Source organism: Gorilla gorilla, chromosome 3, assembly GCF_029281585.2.
Source record: "Gorilla gorilla gorilla isolate KB3781 chromosome 3, NHGRI_mGorGor1-v2.1_pri, whole genome shotgun sequence".
Taxonomy (NCBI): domain Eukaryota; kingdom Metazoa; phylum Chordata; class Mammalia; order Primates; family Hominidae; genus Gorilla; species Gorilla gorilla.
The window spans coordinates 191,904,864-191,924,039 of NC_073227.2; positions in this window are offsets into that span (position 1 = coordinate 191,904,864).

The following is a 19,176-nucleotide window of genomic DNA, read 5'->3' on the forward strand; positions in this document are numbered from 1 at the left end:
ATCAGCCTATAAACTTGAGACTTCTCTTTTCCTAGTGAATTATTTTAATTGTTACTCGATGTTGTCACTCAAAATAGTGTTTATTTTATGTGCCTTTTACTATAGCTCCCTTAAAAATACTGGTAAAAATAAAAACATAAAAGTATATAATCAGCAGAATTATCAAAATAATTTAACAGCAGCACATCTATTGTGTAAAATACATTCATGAATCAACCTCACTAACATATTTTATCCAGGTTCCCCCTCAGTTTACCTGTGTAAATGGTACATTTAGGATGTATTAAAATTCCATGTTAGTAAAATAAACCTTGAAGCAGTATCTAAGAAAATTTCTGGAGTTGATCAAAGGTGTAGGTGAAGCAGCTCTGACTTGGATTATAAAAGTAGAAAGATCATAGATTCAGACCCATTCTTCAGATGTTAGCCATTGAGAGCATGATTACTCTTAATGATGCTGTCTCTTTTAATGCACAGACAACAGTGCAAGAACACAAGGATTACAAAGAATCAAGAAGTCATGACATCTCTAAAAGAAAGTAATAAATCTCCAATAATAGACCTTCAAGAAATGGAGAGCTGTAAAATGATTGACCAAAAATTGAGAAAAATTCTCTTTAAGAAAGTAAGTGTTCAGCACTATTCCCAATAGCAAAGACATTGAATAAACCTAAATGCCCATCAATGGTAGACTGGATAAAGAAAATGTGGTACATATTACACCATGGAATATTATGCAGCCATAAAAAAGAATGAGATTATGTCCTTTGCAGGAGCATGGATGGAACTAGAGGTCATAATTGTGAGCAAACTAATACATGAAGAGAAAACCAAACATCACATGTTTTTACTTGTAAATAGGAGCTAAATTATGAGAACACATAGACGCAAAGAGGGGAACTACAGACACTGAGGCCCACTGGAGGGTAGAAGGTGGGAGGAGGGAGAGGATCAGGAAAAATAACTAATTGATACTAGGTTAAACCCTGGGTGATGAAATAAACAAACCCCTGTGACACAAGTTTACCTATGTAACTAACAAAACTACACATGTACCCCTAAACTTAAAATTAAAAAAGAAGCTCAGTGAACTACAAGAATATATACATATAAAAATTAAATAAATTTTTAAAATACAGAAACTAAATACATTTGACAAAGAAATAGAAACAATAAAAAATAGAAATTTTAAATATAAAGAATGTAGTGACTGAACTGAAAAACTTAATAGAAAGCTTCAACAGCAGACTTGATCAGCAGAAGAAAAAATCAGTGAGCTTGAAGACAGTGTGTTTGAAATTATCCAGTCAGAGGAGCAAAGAGACAAAGGAGTAAAATAGAATAAAGAAAGCCTATGAGAGTAGCAGGATACCATCAGGAGACCTAACATATTCATAATAAAAGTTCAAGAAGGTGAAATGAAAAAGGTTTAGAAAATATATTTAAAGAAATAATGACAAAAATTCTCAAATCTAAAGAAAGTTGCCAACATCCAGGTACAGAAAGAGCAAGCGTGTCCAATCAAGCTCAACCCCAGTAAGGAGTTCTCCAATATTCATAATAATTAAACTATAAAAATTCAAAGATAAAGAAAAAATTATGATAGCTGCAAAAGATTAGAAAAGCATTGTGTACAAAGGAGTTTCAGCACAACTACCAGTGGATTTCCTAGCAGAAATCCTGAAGACCAGGAGAGCGTGAGACACTGTATTCCAAGTGGTGAAGATAAAACCAAAACTGCCAACCAAAGATCACCATCAAAGCTGTCTTTCAGAAGTAAAGGAGAAATAAACACTTTTCCAGACAAATAAAAACTAAGGGAGTTCATCATCACTAATCCTGCTTATAGAAATGGCTAAAGGGAGCTCCTTAAGCTGAAAAAAAGAAAGACCTCTAATTAATAACATAAAACATTTGAAAGTACAACACTCAATAATATAAATAATAAGAGTTGTTCAGAATATTTTGACTGTAATGATGGTTTGTAAAGTAATGTTATTTCTAGTATGAGGGTTAAAATTCAAATCTATTAACATCAACTATAGCTAAAATAGTTGTCAAGGGATATATATTACAAAATAATGTAAATTTTGACATCAAATACACGAAATGTTGGGGGAGGAGTAAAAGTGGAGACAAAAGAAAAATGTTAGTGATTATGTGGAGAAAGGACTCTTACATGCCATTGGTAACAATGCAAATTAGCACAACGATTATGCAGTGCTGTATGAGGCTTCCTCAAAAAACTGAAAATACAATTACCATATGATCCAACAGTTCCACTTTTGGATATTTATTCAAAATATTTAAAATCCTTATGAAGAGATGTCTATACTACATGCTCATTGCAGCATTATTTAAAGTAAGTTATAAAACCAATCAAAAAGTGTTCATTAAATGATAAATGGATAAACAATTTGTGGCATATATGTGTGTACACACAGACACACACACATACACACACACACACACAATAGAATACCAAGAATACTATTCAGCCTTAATAAAGAAAATTCTGTCATCCAATAACATGGATGAACATGGAGGACATTGCAGTAACAGTAAATGAATTAAGCCAGGGATAGAAAGACAAATGCCACACAATCTCACTTGTAAGTGGAATCTAAAGCAATTAAACTCATAGAAACAGAGAATAGAATGGTGGTTACCAGAGGCTAGGTAGTGGGGACTATAGGGGGATGTTAGTCAAAGCATACAGGGGAATGAATATTTTTAAAGTATCTATTGCATGGTATAATGCATATAGTTAATAATAGTGTACTATACATTTCAAAATTTCTAAGAGTACATTTTAAATGTTCTCACCACAAAAGAGATAAGTATTTGAGGTGGTGGATACATTAATTCACCTGATTTAATTATTCCACATTGTGCTTATAACATCACTTTGTATCCCATAAGTATATGAACGTATAATTTGTAAATTTACAATAAAATTTAAAAAAGAATTTATAATTTAGTGAATATTTTCTTTTTTTATTTTTTCATTTTACATCACGGCTTTGGAGTACACATAGAGTTAAATTAGAAAATTTGCTTTTGAGACAGTCTTTCACTCTGTGGCCCAGGCTGGAGTGTGGTGGCACAATCTTAGCTCACTGCAGCCTCTACGTCCTAGGCTCAAGCGATACTCCCACTTCAGCCTCTTGAGTAGCTGAAAGTACAGGCATGTATCACCATACCTGGATAACAGTTTTGATGTTTAGTAGAGATGAATTCTCACTACATTGCCCAGGTTGGTCTTGAATTCCTGAGCTCAAGTGATCCTCCCACCTTGGCCTCTCAAAGTGCCTATATTATAGGTGTGAGCCACTGTGCATGGCCTATTTGCAATTTTATTATTTAAGTAGTATGGAACCTGGCATTGGCACACATACAAGGCCTTACAAAGAAGGGCCAACTGACTTGACTAGGAAGTTTCAAAATAGTCTTGTTGGATTCCAGGGAAGAACTCTAAAAAAAATAATTGAGATTATGTGATAATGACAACAGTAACAAAACCAGAATAAATTCATAGACAATTTTCAAATCAGTGACTCTTCCAAGATTATTTTAATGTTACGTCTACAAGTAAACATTGTAAACCATATATTAATGTACATGTTACAGAAAAAATTCAAGAAATTTAACAGTTTTACTTAAGGTATAGATAATAATATAAAAACTGCATCTTGATATTTAATTCAGACCTCAAAAGTACAAATTAGTAAAATTCTTAATATAAAGGTTTATGTTACACATGTAGAATATACTGATACTTTTTAAAAAAAGCAGAATGTGGAACTGATGACTTTTTTCAGTTTTACTGAACTTTAATAAAAATTCGTATTTAAAATTTGTCTCTAGATTTTTTATTTTAAAAAGTGTTATTTCAGCCAAAACATTCCATAACTGTCTGAAGAATCCCTAAATGCTACAGAACAATTTGGCACTCAAAAAATTAAACTGAAGTAAACAAAGAAGAAAATGATTTATATACCATTTATAAGTTAATTAGACTTTTTATAAATCACAAGACCTATAATATAAATAGCACTCATAAATCAACAACAAAAACTAAGTAAATTCATTTTTCATTTTGTACCACAGTTTGGAAGTATACATAAAGTTAAATGAGAATATTTGCTGTTGATAAAATATAATGTGCCTATATGTATTTTAAATGTGTTATATTTACACATTCTCCCACCATCTCAATAGTTAGGTTTTATAAGATTCATTTTAGCACATTTGTTACCATACCCAGGCCATGAATCCCTGAAAAGTTGCAAAGTAACTAGAAGTGGCCCTTGAATGCACTCACATTCAGTTCTCTATATATGGAGAATATTAGTTTTCAGAAATATTGGCTATATAAAAGGAAGAGAGATTTAAAAGACATATTGAAGTCACTATAGAATTTTTAAAATATGTATTTTCTTCAATTAACAAATATTGAATGCATAATTAATTGCTACTAAGTTGATTTGCAAAATTTTAAAAGATTTTCTATACTCATAAGAGCTGAAGACCAATGTTTTACAATTCAAAAAATTCACTAAATATTAGAAACATGTGACATGTGAAAAGTTAAAATAACAACAGTTTCATCTAAGAAAATTTTGGTACTGACTCTGAATATATTGAATTCTGGCAGACAAAGTGATATGGTTTGGCTGCGTCCCCACCCAAATCTCATCTTGAATTGTAGCTCCCATAATCCTCATGTGTCATGGGAGATATCTGGTACTAGGTAATTGTATCATGAGGGTAGGTTTTTCTCGTGCTGTTCTCATGATAGTGAATAAGTCTCAAGAAATTAGATGGTTTCTTCACATGCTCTCTTGCCTGCCACCGTGTAAGACATGCCTTTGCTCCTCCTTCACCTACCACCATGATTGTGAGGTCTCCACAGGCATGTGGAACTGTCGGTCCATTAAACTTTTTATTTATAAATTACCCAGTCTTGGATATTTCTTTATTAGCAGTATGAGAACAGACTAATACAAAAGGAAATTTGGAAAATATTTAAATTACTTCAAGATAAACATGCAAGATCCTATTTTCACTTTAAAAATGAGACCTCTACTTGTTTATTGATTCTGGATGAGAAAATAATTAGTGTGGACAATTTTAATTACCAGAATATTTTCTTCTGTGTTGTGTAATATAGAAATTGCATAAGGGGAATTTGTTATGATTCCCATATAGTAATCTTCTTACTAAACTGATTATTAATTTGCTAGTTTTTAGTTTCTAATTTTCAATTAATATTGATATATCATATTAACAGAGTGAAAGACAAAACCCACAATCACTTCAACAGATGCTAAAAAAGCATTTGCAAAAATTCAATATTCTTTTATGACAAAAACTCTCAAAATATTGAGTATAGAAGAAACATAACTCAATATGATAAAACCTGAGTATAGAAGAAACATACCTCCAGGTAATAAAAACTACATATATAAACCCACAACTAGTATCATACTGAATGGGAGAAAATGGAAAACCTTTTCTCTAATTCACTGTGTTTTTATAAATCACAAATATCCCCTCATTATTGTTACTAAGCATAGATATCACTGTCCTATAAAGTATTGCCTTTTGGTATGCTAAATTGAAGCCTAATGGCATGATAGAGTTTATGCATCTCTTCAAATCTTGAGCTCACTTTTTAGTGGTCATTTACTGGCCTATAGAACTTATTTCATAAACTTATTCTCGCTATACAAATTTCCATAACAAGAAAATGCAACATATACTTTATATATTACATTTTATCCTGCCCAGCAAACACACAGTTCTTATGTATAAATGTTAGGGTTGAAAGGACTTTCTGTTTGCTTTGTCTTACCTGCTCTTGCCAGAGCTTCAGCCAAGACGGTTTTCAAAAGTACTTGCTTTATTCATTTTTGGGAGGTACAAGAAAGTTTAATGTGTTTGAATTATATTTCCTGGATTAATAAAAGTTTGATTTTTTTCTTTTTATTTTTGTGTGAGTTGGTAAAAAAAATATGTTGAAAGTTTGCACAACACTGAGCCATGTAAAAGGTTTTTCTTTTATATGAGTTTACTTCAAGATGGGAAAACCAAAGTTCCAGATTTTCCTGATATTAAGAAAAATGCATAGTAAGGACTGCAGGTGTCAGTGGGCCTTTGCGTTAAAATACTTGCTTCCTCCCAAAGGCTTTGTTAAAATTTCAAATGCCTCAGTAAAAAAGCCTATGTTTGCTTTCTATGAAAATACGTTTAAACATTACATAGGTCTTAATAAGTTAAATGTAATAATAGAGTAAAACCTAAAAATACACAGAATGTATTCAGACTGTAGTCAAAGAACAAACTGAAAATACATGACAATGTAAAGAAGCAATATGAAATTTAAGACCTGTAAATTTACACCTTATAATAAAGATGTACAAAGTAAAAGAGAAGCAGAATTCAATGATATTAGAGGAAGAGCTACTTTGATTAAAATCCATTTGATGCAATCATCTGTAGCTTTACACTGTTTCTCAATTTACTTTAGTCAACGAATTATTTTGATGAGTATGAAACCACATTCCCTCATTTAATCATATTTAACAATTGCAAATAAATAGTATACAGAAAAAATTAAAACTATAAAAGATTGAATATATGTTTTTTCAAATTTATTTACCCATGACCTATATCATTTATTTCACATACATGCACAAGACCATAAATCAAATATAACAAAATAAATGTCAACAGAATGGAAATGAGATAAGTTAAAAGGAATAAGCATTTTAATTTGTTCTTTTTAAAATGCAATTTGTTGTGCATGTATGAACTGTCAAAAGCTTTTGATCTTTTCTATTTGAGTCCTCTAGGATTACGTATATATCCGGACATGACCCACTTGAAAAAACCCATTAGGCAATACGTCTAGACATAGCGAAGAACCTTCTTAAAGTAACATATCTAGGAATTGGTAGCTGTAGGGTTCACAAGAATTCCTTCCAGCTTTGCGCAGATTTGTAAATCTCAAGTTGTATGCTACAGAGCCTGAAAGGCAATTATCAAATAAATGAGACTTTACTGAATTAACTTTGGCTTGCCTTCTAAGTGACATTTTATAATTAACAGTTTTTTTAAATAATGCCTACTGTAAGTATTGGTGATATATTGATATTTCCACAGACTCAACAGCCTATCACCCTCTGCTAGGTACAACCTAAATTAATGTAAAATTTCATTTTTCCTTGAAGTGATTACGCAATGGTATGTTGGCAAATCCTAAATAATCAGATCTCTCGGGTTTTACTTTTGCTTAAAAGCTCTGTTCTATAGCATTTCCTGATTTCCACGTTGTAAATATTCCCACAAGGGCTGATTTAGAGCTATCAATGTAACGTCACTAAATATGCAATGGGAAAGCCAGTGTGACCCAGCTTTACCACACCACTATAACATAAGGTTTATCTTTCATCCTTCTGGTAATTATCATCTTGAAGCAACTTTACTTGTCAGTTATTAATATTTGGTTCTGGGGAAAGGTAAGTAGAGCTTCACACAATAAGAATCATTAATACTAACTCAGAATATCTCATCTCGAAAACTGACGTGCAGAGTATATCTGCAAAATATTTTAATAAGATGATGTGAATATTTCTAATAATTTTATAATTAGAATTGTTTGTTTTTGAAACTAATGCAAATACATAATCCAATGCAGAGTTTAGGGCCAGATATTGTGTATTAAATTATTCCAATAATTTTTTATAAAATATAAGAACAAATTATATTCATCACAACCACAGTCAAATACTATTGGAAATGTGATTTTCCTGAATCTAGTATTCCTGCTTTAAAAATCTCTTTGGTCCAGTGATAATCTCTGTTATGCACTGTAACTAATACTTAAAACATACTTTCACAATGATTTCAAATCCCTAAAATAGAAACAATAGATGTATTTGCCAATAAATTGTTTCCAGTTTGTCAATATGATACTAATGTTTCAAATTTTTATATTATTCATACCTTATAAATTAGAATGGTTTAGAAAAAGAAAGTTTTGGTTCTAGTAGAAAAGCAACAGAAATTATTAAAGTAAGTAATATGAAGACACAATTTTAAGATTCTAGAGAAAAAAATGCAGGAAAAGTATCACCATAAAGCTTTATAAGTAATTCTGTATTTTCATCCATTTTAATTAAATTTATAAATCTCACATTTCCATATTTCCTAGGTGTCTGAAAATACGCTTAGCAAGCCAGAATGTGTATCTAGGTCCTTTACAACTTACCACTACAGCTCTACTAATATAATCAAAACCTTTTAAAGATTGCCTAAATTTCAGTCAAACAAAATTTATTTTTGCAAATGATAACACTAAAGTATATAGAAGTACATGTTAAAATTTATTTCATTAGAATTGAGGACTGTAGCTGGTTTTGTAATTTTGACATGAATAGCATGCAAAGAAAAAATTACTACTAGAAAACTTTTCAATTGATTTTCCTTCTAGACATGCAGTTTTCTTGTACTGTTTTAAAATATATAGACTATGTCCAAAACAAAATTTAAAACTGAATAAGAATGCTTATGTTATGTGCTTCGTTAGTTGTAGCAATTACTTCAATAATATTTTCTTGAAATAACAATTTACAAAATTATGGGAGTTTTACTAACTTATTGCCTTGAATATCTTAATGTTCACAAATGTCTAAGACCTCACTCCCTTTAATTATGTCTTACACAGACATTCTCTAGCTCATTCTTTCACGCAGATTTTAGGCAACAAGAAGCAAATATGTGAACTTTTTTTAAAAAATAAGACTTTTGTAATAATTCTATTCAAGACTTTTCAAGAGTTATACATTGTAAAACCACGGGTCAAACAATCAAATGAAGGCATTTTTGTTCCACAACCTATTTAAATGAAGGCATTTTTGCTCCACAGCCTATTTCCAATTTCAGAGAAAAAAAATAAAAATTCTAAAAATAACCTACTTTTTTCAAAGAAAAAAGTGGATGCAACTAAAACTCAATAACCCTATAGGGCACCTGACCACTAATGCAAAGTTTGAATGAACAAAAGGTACCGGCTTCCAAAGTAAACCATTTATTGACATGATATTAGGGATAATAAACCCTCATAACACCTGCAGACCAAGACAGCTGCCCATGTCTCCACCAGAACATGATGCATGCACACTTATACACATATACCACACCTGTACACAATACACTTTGCCTCACTCAAATGTAACAATCACAGAGGAATTCATACCTGACTGAGGCTCAAAAAATTTCTAAATTAGAAAAAAAGAAAATAAAAGAGAGAGGCAGAGAACAGCGTAAGCAAAACTCAGATGAAGAACATATAATAAAAGTAATTAATCAATGAAATCATGACTATTTTAGAAAAAAAATGTAGTTTATTTTAGTATCAAAGAAAATTGCAGACACTACGGCTTCTCCCTTAAGACCAAAAAAAGGAAGGGTACAAAAATGAAATACAATGGTTCAGGGAAGAGATTACAATATAGCAAATAGAGAAAATATAGTTGATTTCATTCAGGATAGATTAAATAAAAGAAATTGCAGAGAATAAAATTACTTTATAAAAATGGCTAAAATTAGAAGCACAGAAGCTGAGCTTGTGAAAACCTGGGCAACAAAACAAAACAAAATTAGGAAAAAAATTTGAGTAAGTTGATAATAGATGACAGATAAGACAGAGAAAAGAAGTTGAATATACGCATATACTGGTGTTCTATTTTAAAAAGAATATTGTATATATTTAAAGTGCACACGATATTTTAATAGACATACACATAGTGAAATGATTCATTACAGTCAAGCAAATTAAGATATCAATCACCTTCCACAGTTACTATGTGTGTGTGCACGTGTGTGTGTGTGTGCGTGTGATGTATGGTGAGAGCACCCAAAATCTACTCTCTTGGTAAATTTTCAGTATACAATACAGTATTACTAACTATAGCCTGCATGCTCTACATTGGAGCTCCAGACTTCTTCATCTTACATAACTACAAGTTTGTACTTTTTGACCTGTATATCCACATTTCCTCTCCCTCTTCTCCTCTGTAACAATTATTCTATTCTGTTTCTTTGTATTCTACTTTTCTTAGGTTCTACATATAAACGATATCATGCAGTGTTTTTACTTCAGTGTCTACTTTATATCACTTAATGAAACATCCTCCAAATTCATCCACGTTGTTGCAAATGGCTGTTTCTCCCTTTTTTAATGCAGAATAATAATCCATTTGGTGTATGTGCATGTGTGTATGCATATATGTATATGTACACCTATGTATATATAGGTATATATGTATAAATATATGCATATAAATATATATTTATGCTAAAATTTATCCACTCAGGGCTGGTGTGGTGGCTCACAACTGTAATCCCAGCACTTTGGGAGGCCCAGGTGGGTGGATCACTTGAGCCCAGGAGTTCAAGTCCAGCCTGGGCAACATCATAGGGAGATCCTGTCTTTACAAAAAATACAAAAAAAAAAAAAAAAAGAAATAGCTGGCTGTAGTGATGCATGCCTATAGTCTCAACTCCTTGGGGGGCTGAGATGGGAGGATAGCTTCAACCCCACAGCGGAGGTGGCTGTGAGCCAGAGATCGGCCACTGCACTCCAGCCTGGGTGACAGAGTGAGAGTGAGACCCTGTCTCAAAAAAAAAAAAAATCTATCAGTGGATACAGATTGTTTTCATATTTTGGCTATTATGATAATGCTGTAAAGAGCAGAGGAACACAAATATCTCTATGAGGTGCTGGTTTATTTTATTTTTTTCAGGGGATGGTTGGTCATTTGGCAGCTCAAATTTAATTTTGGAAGGAACCTCTATACTCTTTCCATAATGGCTTTACCAATTTACATTCCCCTCAGCAGGGTACAGAGGTTCTCTTTTCTTTACACGTTGGCCAGTTTCTCAAAATGCAGCTCAAAAAGTTGGAATGTTAGATGTGTGTTTCAGTGCCTTCTACCCTTGGGGAGAATCTGAGAGCTGGGGTTTTTCTGACATTCATTCTGCACTAAGCCTGGGAGAGAATCTGTGGCAAATCCTTTCACTCTGGTGCAGACTGCACACTCTGAGCCTGGGGAGATGGCCGATGGAAATGCGCTTATTTAGAAACCACTTCTTTGTTGTCTGCATTCTGGGGAGATTCACGGAGGCAGAGCCCCATCATCAGAATAAGGTGACTTAGGAACTGGCTCTTGGATGGGAACTATTAAAGTTGAGGTGCCTGATGCATGCAAAAACTCTTTTCAAGAAGAATCTGCAATCCTGCTTTCATTCCTGTAGGAAGCTGGTGGGGAGAAAGCACCGAATGTACCCACATACTACCTACTCGGGCTCCTGGAGCTCACTGTATACCTGCCCTATCTGTTCCACTTCCAGATGCAGGCTCATTAGAAGCCCAGCCCTCAGGCAGCAGCTGGGAAAGTATGCTGACAAACCCATTTTAGGGAGAAACTGAGAGCTGGGTATTCTATCCCGTTCTCTCTGCACTGATCCTGGGGTAGAACAGCTGGAGGTGCACATGCACTCACTTAAAACGACCTCTTGTGGGTGATCTTTTCCACTCTCGGAGTTAGGTGATTAAGAGTCATACCCGCGGTGGAGGGGAACTGCAAAACTTGGGATGCTCTGTCTATGGTGCAATCCCTTCATTGGTCCGGGAGAAGCTGGGACTTTGAGAATTCCTTCCCATTGTACTGAGCTGTGGTTGGGGTGGGGGTGTTGCCTCACTTTTCAAGCCCTTTTTGGCGTGGATAGTTTCTCAGTTGCCCAGGGTGTGGAAGTCTCTCAACTAGATTCCAGCTTTCTCTCCGAGGTATCTGATGTATGTGTAGATGTTTATTTTCTGTGTTTCTGGGAGGAAAAGTCAGGAGCCTCCTGTTTTGTCATCTTACTGATGCCACTATCTGCTGGCGTTTCCAAAAAAGAGACTTAAACAAAAGAAACCATAGGCAAATAAGCTATGCTAAGATAAATGCAGACATTTTCCTGAAATAAAGAAAAAAATGTAAACCTGTAAATTAACAGTGTGTAGTATTTGGAAAAAAATTGATTTAAAAAATAACACCAAAGCTTATCCTCATGACATTACTAAACTTTTTGGCTAAAGAATGTTCTTAGAACAGTCATATATAAAAACCAAATAATCTATGAAGGTTGGATACAAACTTCTTTAGAGCAACCTACAATAACAAGCTGTATGGAGTAATGCCTACGGGGGTACATAAAACATAAAACACGGTGGTTGGAGATGTTTTTCAGTATGAAGGTAATAGACTAATGTTTTCAAACATACATGCAGTCAAGGAGTATAAATCACATGCAACTTCCTAGACCAAACTATTTGATGGTGAAAGTCAGAGACAACTATGATTTGAATCAAGCTATAGTTCCCCGAAATACAAAAGTTAAATGATGAACACTAAATTAATTTATATATACAACTAAGTTACACTGACAGGGGGGATGTATAGTAGCATAAGAGAATATAACATTCATAAAACTCGACATGGTAAAGTTTATAATCTAACAAAATACAGGAGATGTGGGGAAAATGAAGTGGGAGCACGTATAGTTGTGTTTTTGTTTATTGCTTTAAAAAATCAGGAGTCAGAACCTAAAGTTGAAACATAAACTTAACAAGAAACACAACCTGCAACCACTTTTAACCCCACCACCATGTACAGGTATGCTCCTGTGCACGCACACACACAAAAGCACACGTACAAACACACACATTCTGATTTTATGGAGTTATATCTCTTTTCCACTGCTTTATTGAGGCATAATTGACAAACAAAAATGTATATATTCAAAGTATACAACATGATTATATATATATATGTGTGTGTGTATATATACATATGTGTGTGTGTATATATACACTCATATTGTGAAATTATTACCAAAATCCAGTAAATTAACACACCATTACCTCATATAGTTACCATTTTGTGTGTGTGTACGCAGCGAGAACACTTAAGATCTACTCTCTCAGCAAATTCTATGTATGCAATGCAGTGTTATTAACTATAGTCACCATCCTGTGGCAGATTAGATTCACAGTACTTATTCATTTTATGGCTGAAAGTTTATACCCCTTAACCAACATATCCCCGTTTCCCCCAACCCCAGTCCCTGGTAATCACTGTTCAACTCTGTGTTTCTGAGTTTGACTTTTTTAGATTCCATATATGAGTGAGTTCATATTGCATTTTTCATTCTGTTTCTGGCTTATTTTACTTAGTACAATGTCTTCCAGGTTTATTCCTATTGTCACAAACAGCAGGATTTCGTTCTGAATTAAGGCTAAATAATATTTTGTTTTATTATTATATGTATGCAACATGTTGTAATCCATACATTTGTTGACAGATATTTAGATTGTTTCCATATCTTGGTTATTGTGAAAAATGCAACAGTGAATATGGAGATACAGATATCTCTGGGAGAAACCAATTTCAATTCCTTTGCATGTATCCCCAGAAGTGGAATTGCTAGATCATTTGGTAGTTCTATTTTTAATTTTAAAATAAACCTCCATGCCATTTTCCGTGATGTCTGTACCATTGTGATCAACAGTGGGCAAGAGTTGCATTTTTCCACATCATCATTAACTTATCTCTTGTCTTTTTAAGAAGAACTAACCTAGCAGACATGAGGTAATAACTTTTTCAAGTTTTGATTTCCATTTTCCTGATGATTCGTGATGTTGGGTACCTTTTGATTTACCAGTTGACCGTTATAGTTCTTCTTTGGAAAAATTGCTATTCAAGTCGTTTGCCTATTTTTAAAGTCAGATGATTTATTTTATTGTTATTTAGTTATATGACTTTCTTATACATTTTTGATATTAACCCCTTATCAAATACATAACTTGCAAATATTTTCTCTAATTTCATAGATTGTCTCTTCACTCTGTTTATTGTTTTGTTGTTGTTTGTTTGTTTTTGCTGTGCAGAAATTTTTTAGTTTGATGTACTACTTGTTTGTCTTTGCTTTTGTTACTTGTAATTTTCACGTCATATTTTAAAAATAATTGTCAAAACCAGTGTCAAAGAGTTTTTTCCTTATGGTTTTGTTTAGGAATTTTATACTTTCAGGTCTCACATATAAGTTTATTTTTAGTTAATCTTTTTATATGGTGTATGATAAGATTCAGTTTTATTCACTGGAATGTGGATAACCATTATTGCCAACACTATCAATTGACAATACTATACTTTTCCCCATTATGTTCTCTTTATGCCATTGTCAAAGATTAGTGGACTATACACTTATGGGTTTCTCTTTTCTTTATTCTCTTATATTTTTCTATGTGTTTTTTTTTAATGCTAGTAGCATACTGTTTTTAGTAGTATAGCTTTGTAATATAGCTTGAAAGCAGGAAATGTGATGTCTGCAGCTGTGATCTTCTTTCTCAAGATTGCTTTAGCTATTTGAAATCTTTTGTAATACTGTATAAATTTTAGGATTGTTTTTCTTTTTCTGTGAAAAATGTCATTGGGATTTTGATAGTGATTGCACTGAACTGTTAGATTATTTTGGGTAGTATGGACATTTAAACAACAGTAATTCTTCCAATCCAAGAACATAAGACATCTTTCCATTTATTTCTATCTCCTTCAATTTCTTTTATAGATTTTAATGTAAAAATCTTTCTGCTCTTTGGTTAAATTTATTCATAAGTATTTCATTTTTATTTGTGGTAGTTTAAGTAGGATTCTTTCTCTTTTTTAAATTTATTTCAATTGGTTTTGGGGGAACAGGTGGTGTTTGGTTACATGAATATGTTCTTTAGTGGTGATTTCCGAGATTTTGGTGCACCCATCTCCCGAGCAGTGTACACTGTACCCAGTGTATAAACTTTAATCCCTCACCTGCCTCCCACCCTTTCCCTGAGTCCCCAAAGTCCATTGTATTATTCTTATGACATTGCATTCTCATAACTTAACTCTCACTTATGAGTGAGAATATAGGTGTTTGGTTTTCCATTTCTGAGTTAATACACTTAGAATAATGGTCTTCAATTCCATCCAGGTTGCTGCAGATGCCATTATTTTGTTCCTTTTTATGGCTTATCAGTATTCTATGGTGTATATGTATATATATATATATATGTATATATGTATACACACACACACATTATATATATTCAGGTAATATACATATTATATATATATATATCACATTTTCTTTATCCACTCTTTGATTGATGGTTCTATATTTTTTCTACTCATTGATTGATGGTTCTATATTTTTTCTACTCATTGATTGATGGTTCTATATTGGGCTGATGATATATTTTTGCAATAGTGAATTGTGCTGCTATAAACATGCATGCGCAAGTATCTTTTTTGTATAATGACTTATTTTCCTCTGGATAGATACTCAGCAGTGGGACTGCTGGATCAAATGGTAGATTTACTTTTAGTACTTTAAGGAATCTCCACACTGTTTTTTATAGTGGTAGTTGTACTAGTTTACATTTCCACCAACAGTGTAAAAGTGTTCCATTTTTACCACTTCAACCAACATCTTTTTTTTTATTTTTTTTATTATGACCATTCTTGCAGGAGTGAGATGCTATCACATTGTGATTTCAATTTGCATTTCCCTTATAATTAGTGATGTTGAGCATTTTTTCATATGTTTGTTGGCCATTTGTATATCTTCTTTTGAGAATTGTCTATTCATGTCCTTAGCCCACTTTTTAATGGGATTGTTTGTTTTGTTCTTGCTGATTTGCTTAAGTTCCTTGTAGCTTTTGGATATTAGTCCTTGTTGGATGTATAGATTGTGAAAATTTTCTCCCACTGTGTGGGTTGTCTGTTTACTTTGCTGATTATTTCTTTTGTTGTGCTGAAGGTTTTTAGTTTAATTAAGTCCCATCTATTTATCTTTGTTTTTTGTTGTGTTTGCTTGTGGGATCTGGGTCATGAAGTCTTTGCCTAAGCCAATGTCTGGAAGGGTTTTTCCAATGTTACCTTCTAAAATTTTTATGGTTTCAGGTCTTAGATTTAAGTCTTTGATCCACTTTGAGTTGTATGGGGTGAGAGGTGAAGATTGAGTTTCATTCTTCTACATGTGGCTTGCACATTATCCTGGGACAATTTGTTTAATAGAGTGTCCCTTCCCCACTTTACGTTTTTGTTTGCTTTGTGAAAGATCAGTTGACTGTAAGTATTTGGCTTTATTTCTGGGTTCTCTATTCTTTTCCATTGGTCTTTACACCAATTTTTGTGCCAGTGCCATGCTGTTCTGCTGACTATGCCCTTATATTATAGTTGGAAGTTGGGTAGTGTGGTGCCTCAAGTTTGGTTCTTTTTGCTTAGTCTTGATTTTCTTTTCTTTTCTTTTCTTTTCTTTTTTTTTTTTTTTTTTTGAGATAGTGTCTTGCACTGTCACCTAAGCTGGAGTACAATGGTGCAATCTTGGCTCACTGCAACCTCCGCCTCCCAGGTTCATGTGATTCTCCTGCCTCAGCCTCCTGAGTAGCTGGGATTACAGGTGCACACCACCACACCTGGCTAATTTTTTGTATTTTTGGTAGAGAAGGGGTTTCACTATGTTGGCCAGACTGGGCTCAAACTCCTGACGTTAGATCAGCCTGCCTCGGGCTCCCAAAGTGCTGGGATTACAGGTGTGAGCCACCATGCCTATCTTGTTTTAGCCATACAAATAATCATTCAAGGCTACTATGAACATCTTTATACACACAAACTAGAAAACCTGGAGGAGACGGATAAATTCCTTAAAATATACAGCACTCATAGATTAAACCAGGAAGAAATAGAAACTCTGAGCAGACCAATAATAAGTAGTGATATCGAAATGGTAATTTAAAAGTTATCAACAGGCCAGGCCTGGTGGGCTCGCACCTGTAATCCCTGTACTTTGGGAGGCTGAGGTGGGCAGATCATGAGTTCAGGAGTTCAAGACCAGCCTGACCAATATGGCAAAACCCCATCTCTACTAAAAATAAAAAAAATTAGCTGGTCTTGGTGGTGTGCACCTGTAGTCCCAGCCTGAGGCTTCCCGCTTAAACCCAGGAAGTGGAGGTTTCAGTGAGCCAAGATCATGCCACTGTACTCCAGCCTGGGTGACAGAGTGAGACTCCATCTGGGAAAAAAAAAAAAAAAGTTAATAACAAAAAAAACCTCCAGGACCAAAATGATTCACAGCTGAATTTTACTAGACTTTCAAATTATAATTTTTACTTTTTCTATTGACACTATTGCAAAAGATACAAAAAGAGGGAATCCTCCCTAAATCACTTTATGAAGTGGGTATCACCAAAATACCAAAATCAGGAAAGGACATAACAAAAATATAAAACTGCAGGCCAATATCCCTGACAAACATAGATGCAAAACTCCTCAACAAAATAATAGCTAACTGAATCCAATAGCGTATCAAAATGATAATCCACAATGATCGTGGGGTTCACGTAAGAGAGGCAGGGTTGGTTTTATATCCACAAGCCAATAAATGTGATACACTGCATAAACAGAATTAAAAGCAAAAATCACATGGTCATCTTGATAGACTCAGAAAAAGCATTTGACAAAATCCAGCATGCCTTCATGGTTAAAACCCTCAGCAAAATCTACATAAATGGGACATACCTTAAGGTAATAAAAGCCATCTATGACAAACCCACAGACAACATTATACTGAATGGAGAAAAGTTGAAAGCATCCCCCCTGAGAACTGGAACAAGACAAGAGTGTCCACTTTTGCCACTTCTATTCAACATAGTACTGGAAGTCCTAGCCAGAGAAATCAGACACGAGAAATAAATAAAGGGCATCCTAATCAGTAAAGAGGAAGTTAAACTGTTGCTGTTTGCTGATGACATGATCATACACCTAGAAAACCCCAAAGTCTCATCCAAAAAGCTCCTAGAACTGGAAAATTAATTCAGCAAAGTTTCTGGATATAAAATTAATGTTACCAAATCAGTAGCCCTGCTATAAACCAACATCTCCATTTATTGGGTAGAATGTTCTGTAAATATCTGTTAAGTCCACCTGTTCTAGGGTATAGTTCAAGTTCATTGTTTCTTTATTGGCTGTCTGTTTTGATAACCTGTCTAGTGCTATCAGTGGAGTATTGAAGCACTCCACTCTTACTGAGTTGCTCTATCTCATTTCTTAGGTCTAGCAGCAATTGTTTTATAAATCTGGGAGCTCCACTGTTAGGTACGTACATATTTAGGGTTGTGATATTTTCCAGTTGGACTAGACCTTTTATTATTTATTTGAGACAGAGTCTTACTCTGTCATGCAGGCTGGAGTGCAGTGGCACTATCTCAGCTCACTGCAACCTCCACCTCCCAGGTTTAAGAGATTATCCTGCTTCAGCCTCCCTAGTAGCTGGGAGTACAGGCGCCTGCCACCACGCCCAGCTAATTTTTGTATTTTTAGTAGAGATAAGGTTTCACCATGTTGGCCAGGCTGGTCTTGAACTCCTGACCTCAGGTGACCCACCTGCTTCAGCCTCCCAAAGTGCTGGGATTACAGGCATGGCCACCACACCTGGCCTAGACCTTTTATTATTATACAGTGTCCCTCTTTGCCTTTTAAAACTGTTGTTGGTTTAAAGTTTGTTTTGTGTGGTGTAAGAAAAGCTAATCCTGCTCAGTTTTGGTGTCCATTTGCCTAGAATATCTTTTTCCACTCTTTTACTGTAAGTTTATGTGGGATTTTATGTGTCAGGTGAGTCTCTTGAAGACAGCAGATACTTGGTTGGTGAATTTTCATCCATTCTGCCATTCTGTATCTTTTAAGTGGAGCATTTCGGTCATTTACATTCAACACTAGTATTGAGATATGAGGTGCTATTCTATTCATCTTGCTATTTGTTGCCTGAATAGCTTGTTTTTTTTTTTCTTTCATTGTGTTGTTGTTTTATAGGTCCTGTGAGATTTATGCTTTAAGGAGATTCCATTTTGGTATATTTTGAGGATTTGTTTCAAGATTTAGAGCTCCTTTTAGCCATTCTTGTAATGCTGGCTTGGTAGTGGTGAATCCTCTCAGCATTTGTTTGTCTGAAAAAGACTGTCTTTCCTTCTAACCTTCATATGCAGGTTAGTTTTGCTAGATACACAATTCTTGATTGATAACTGTTTTGTTT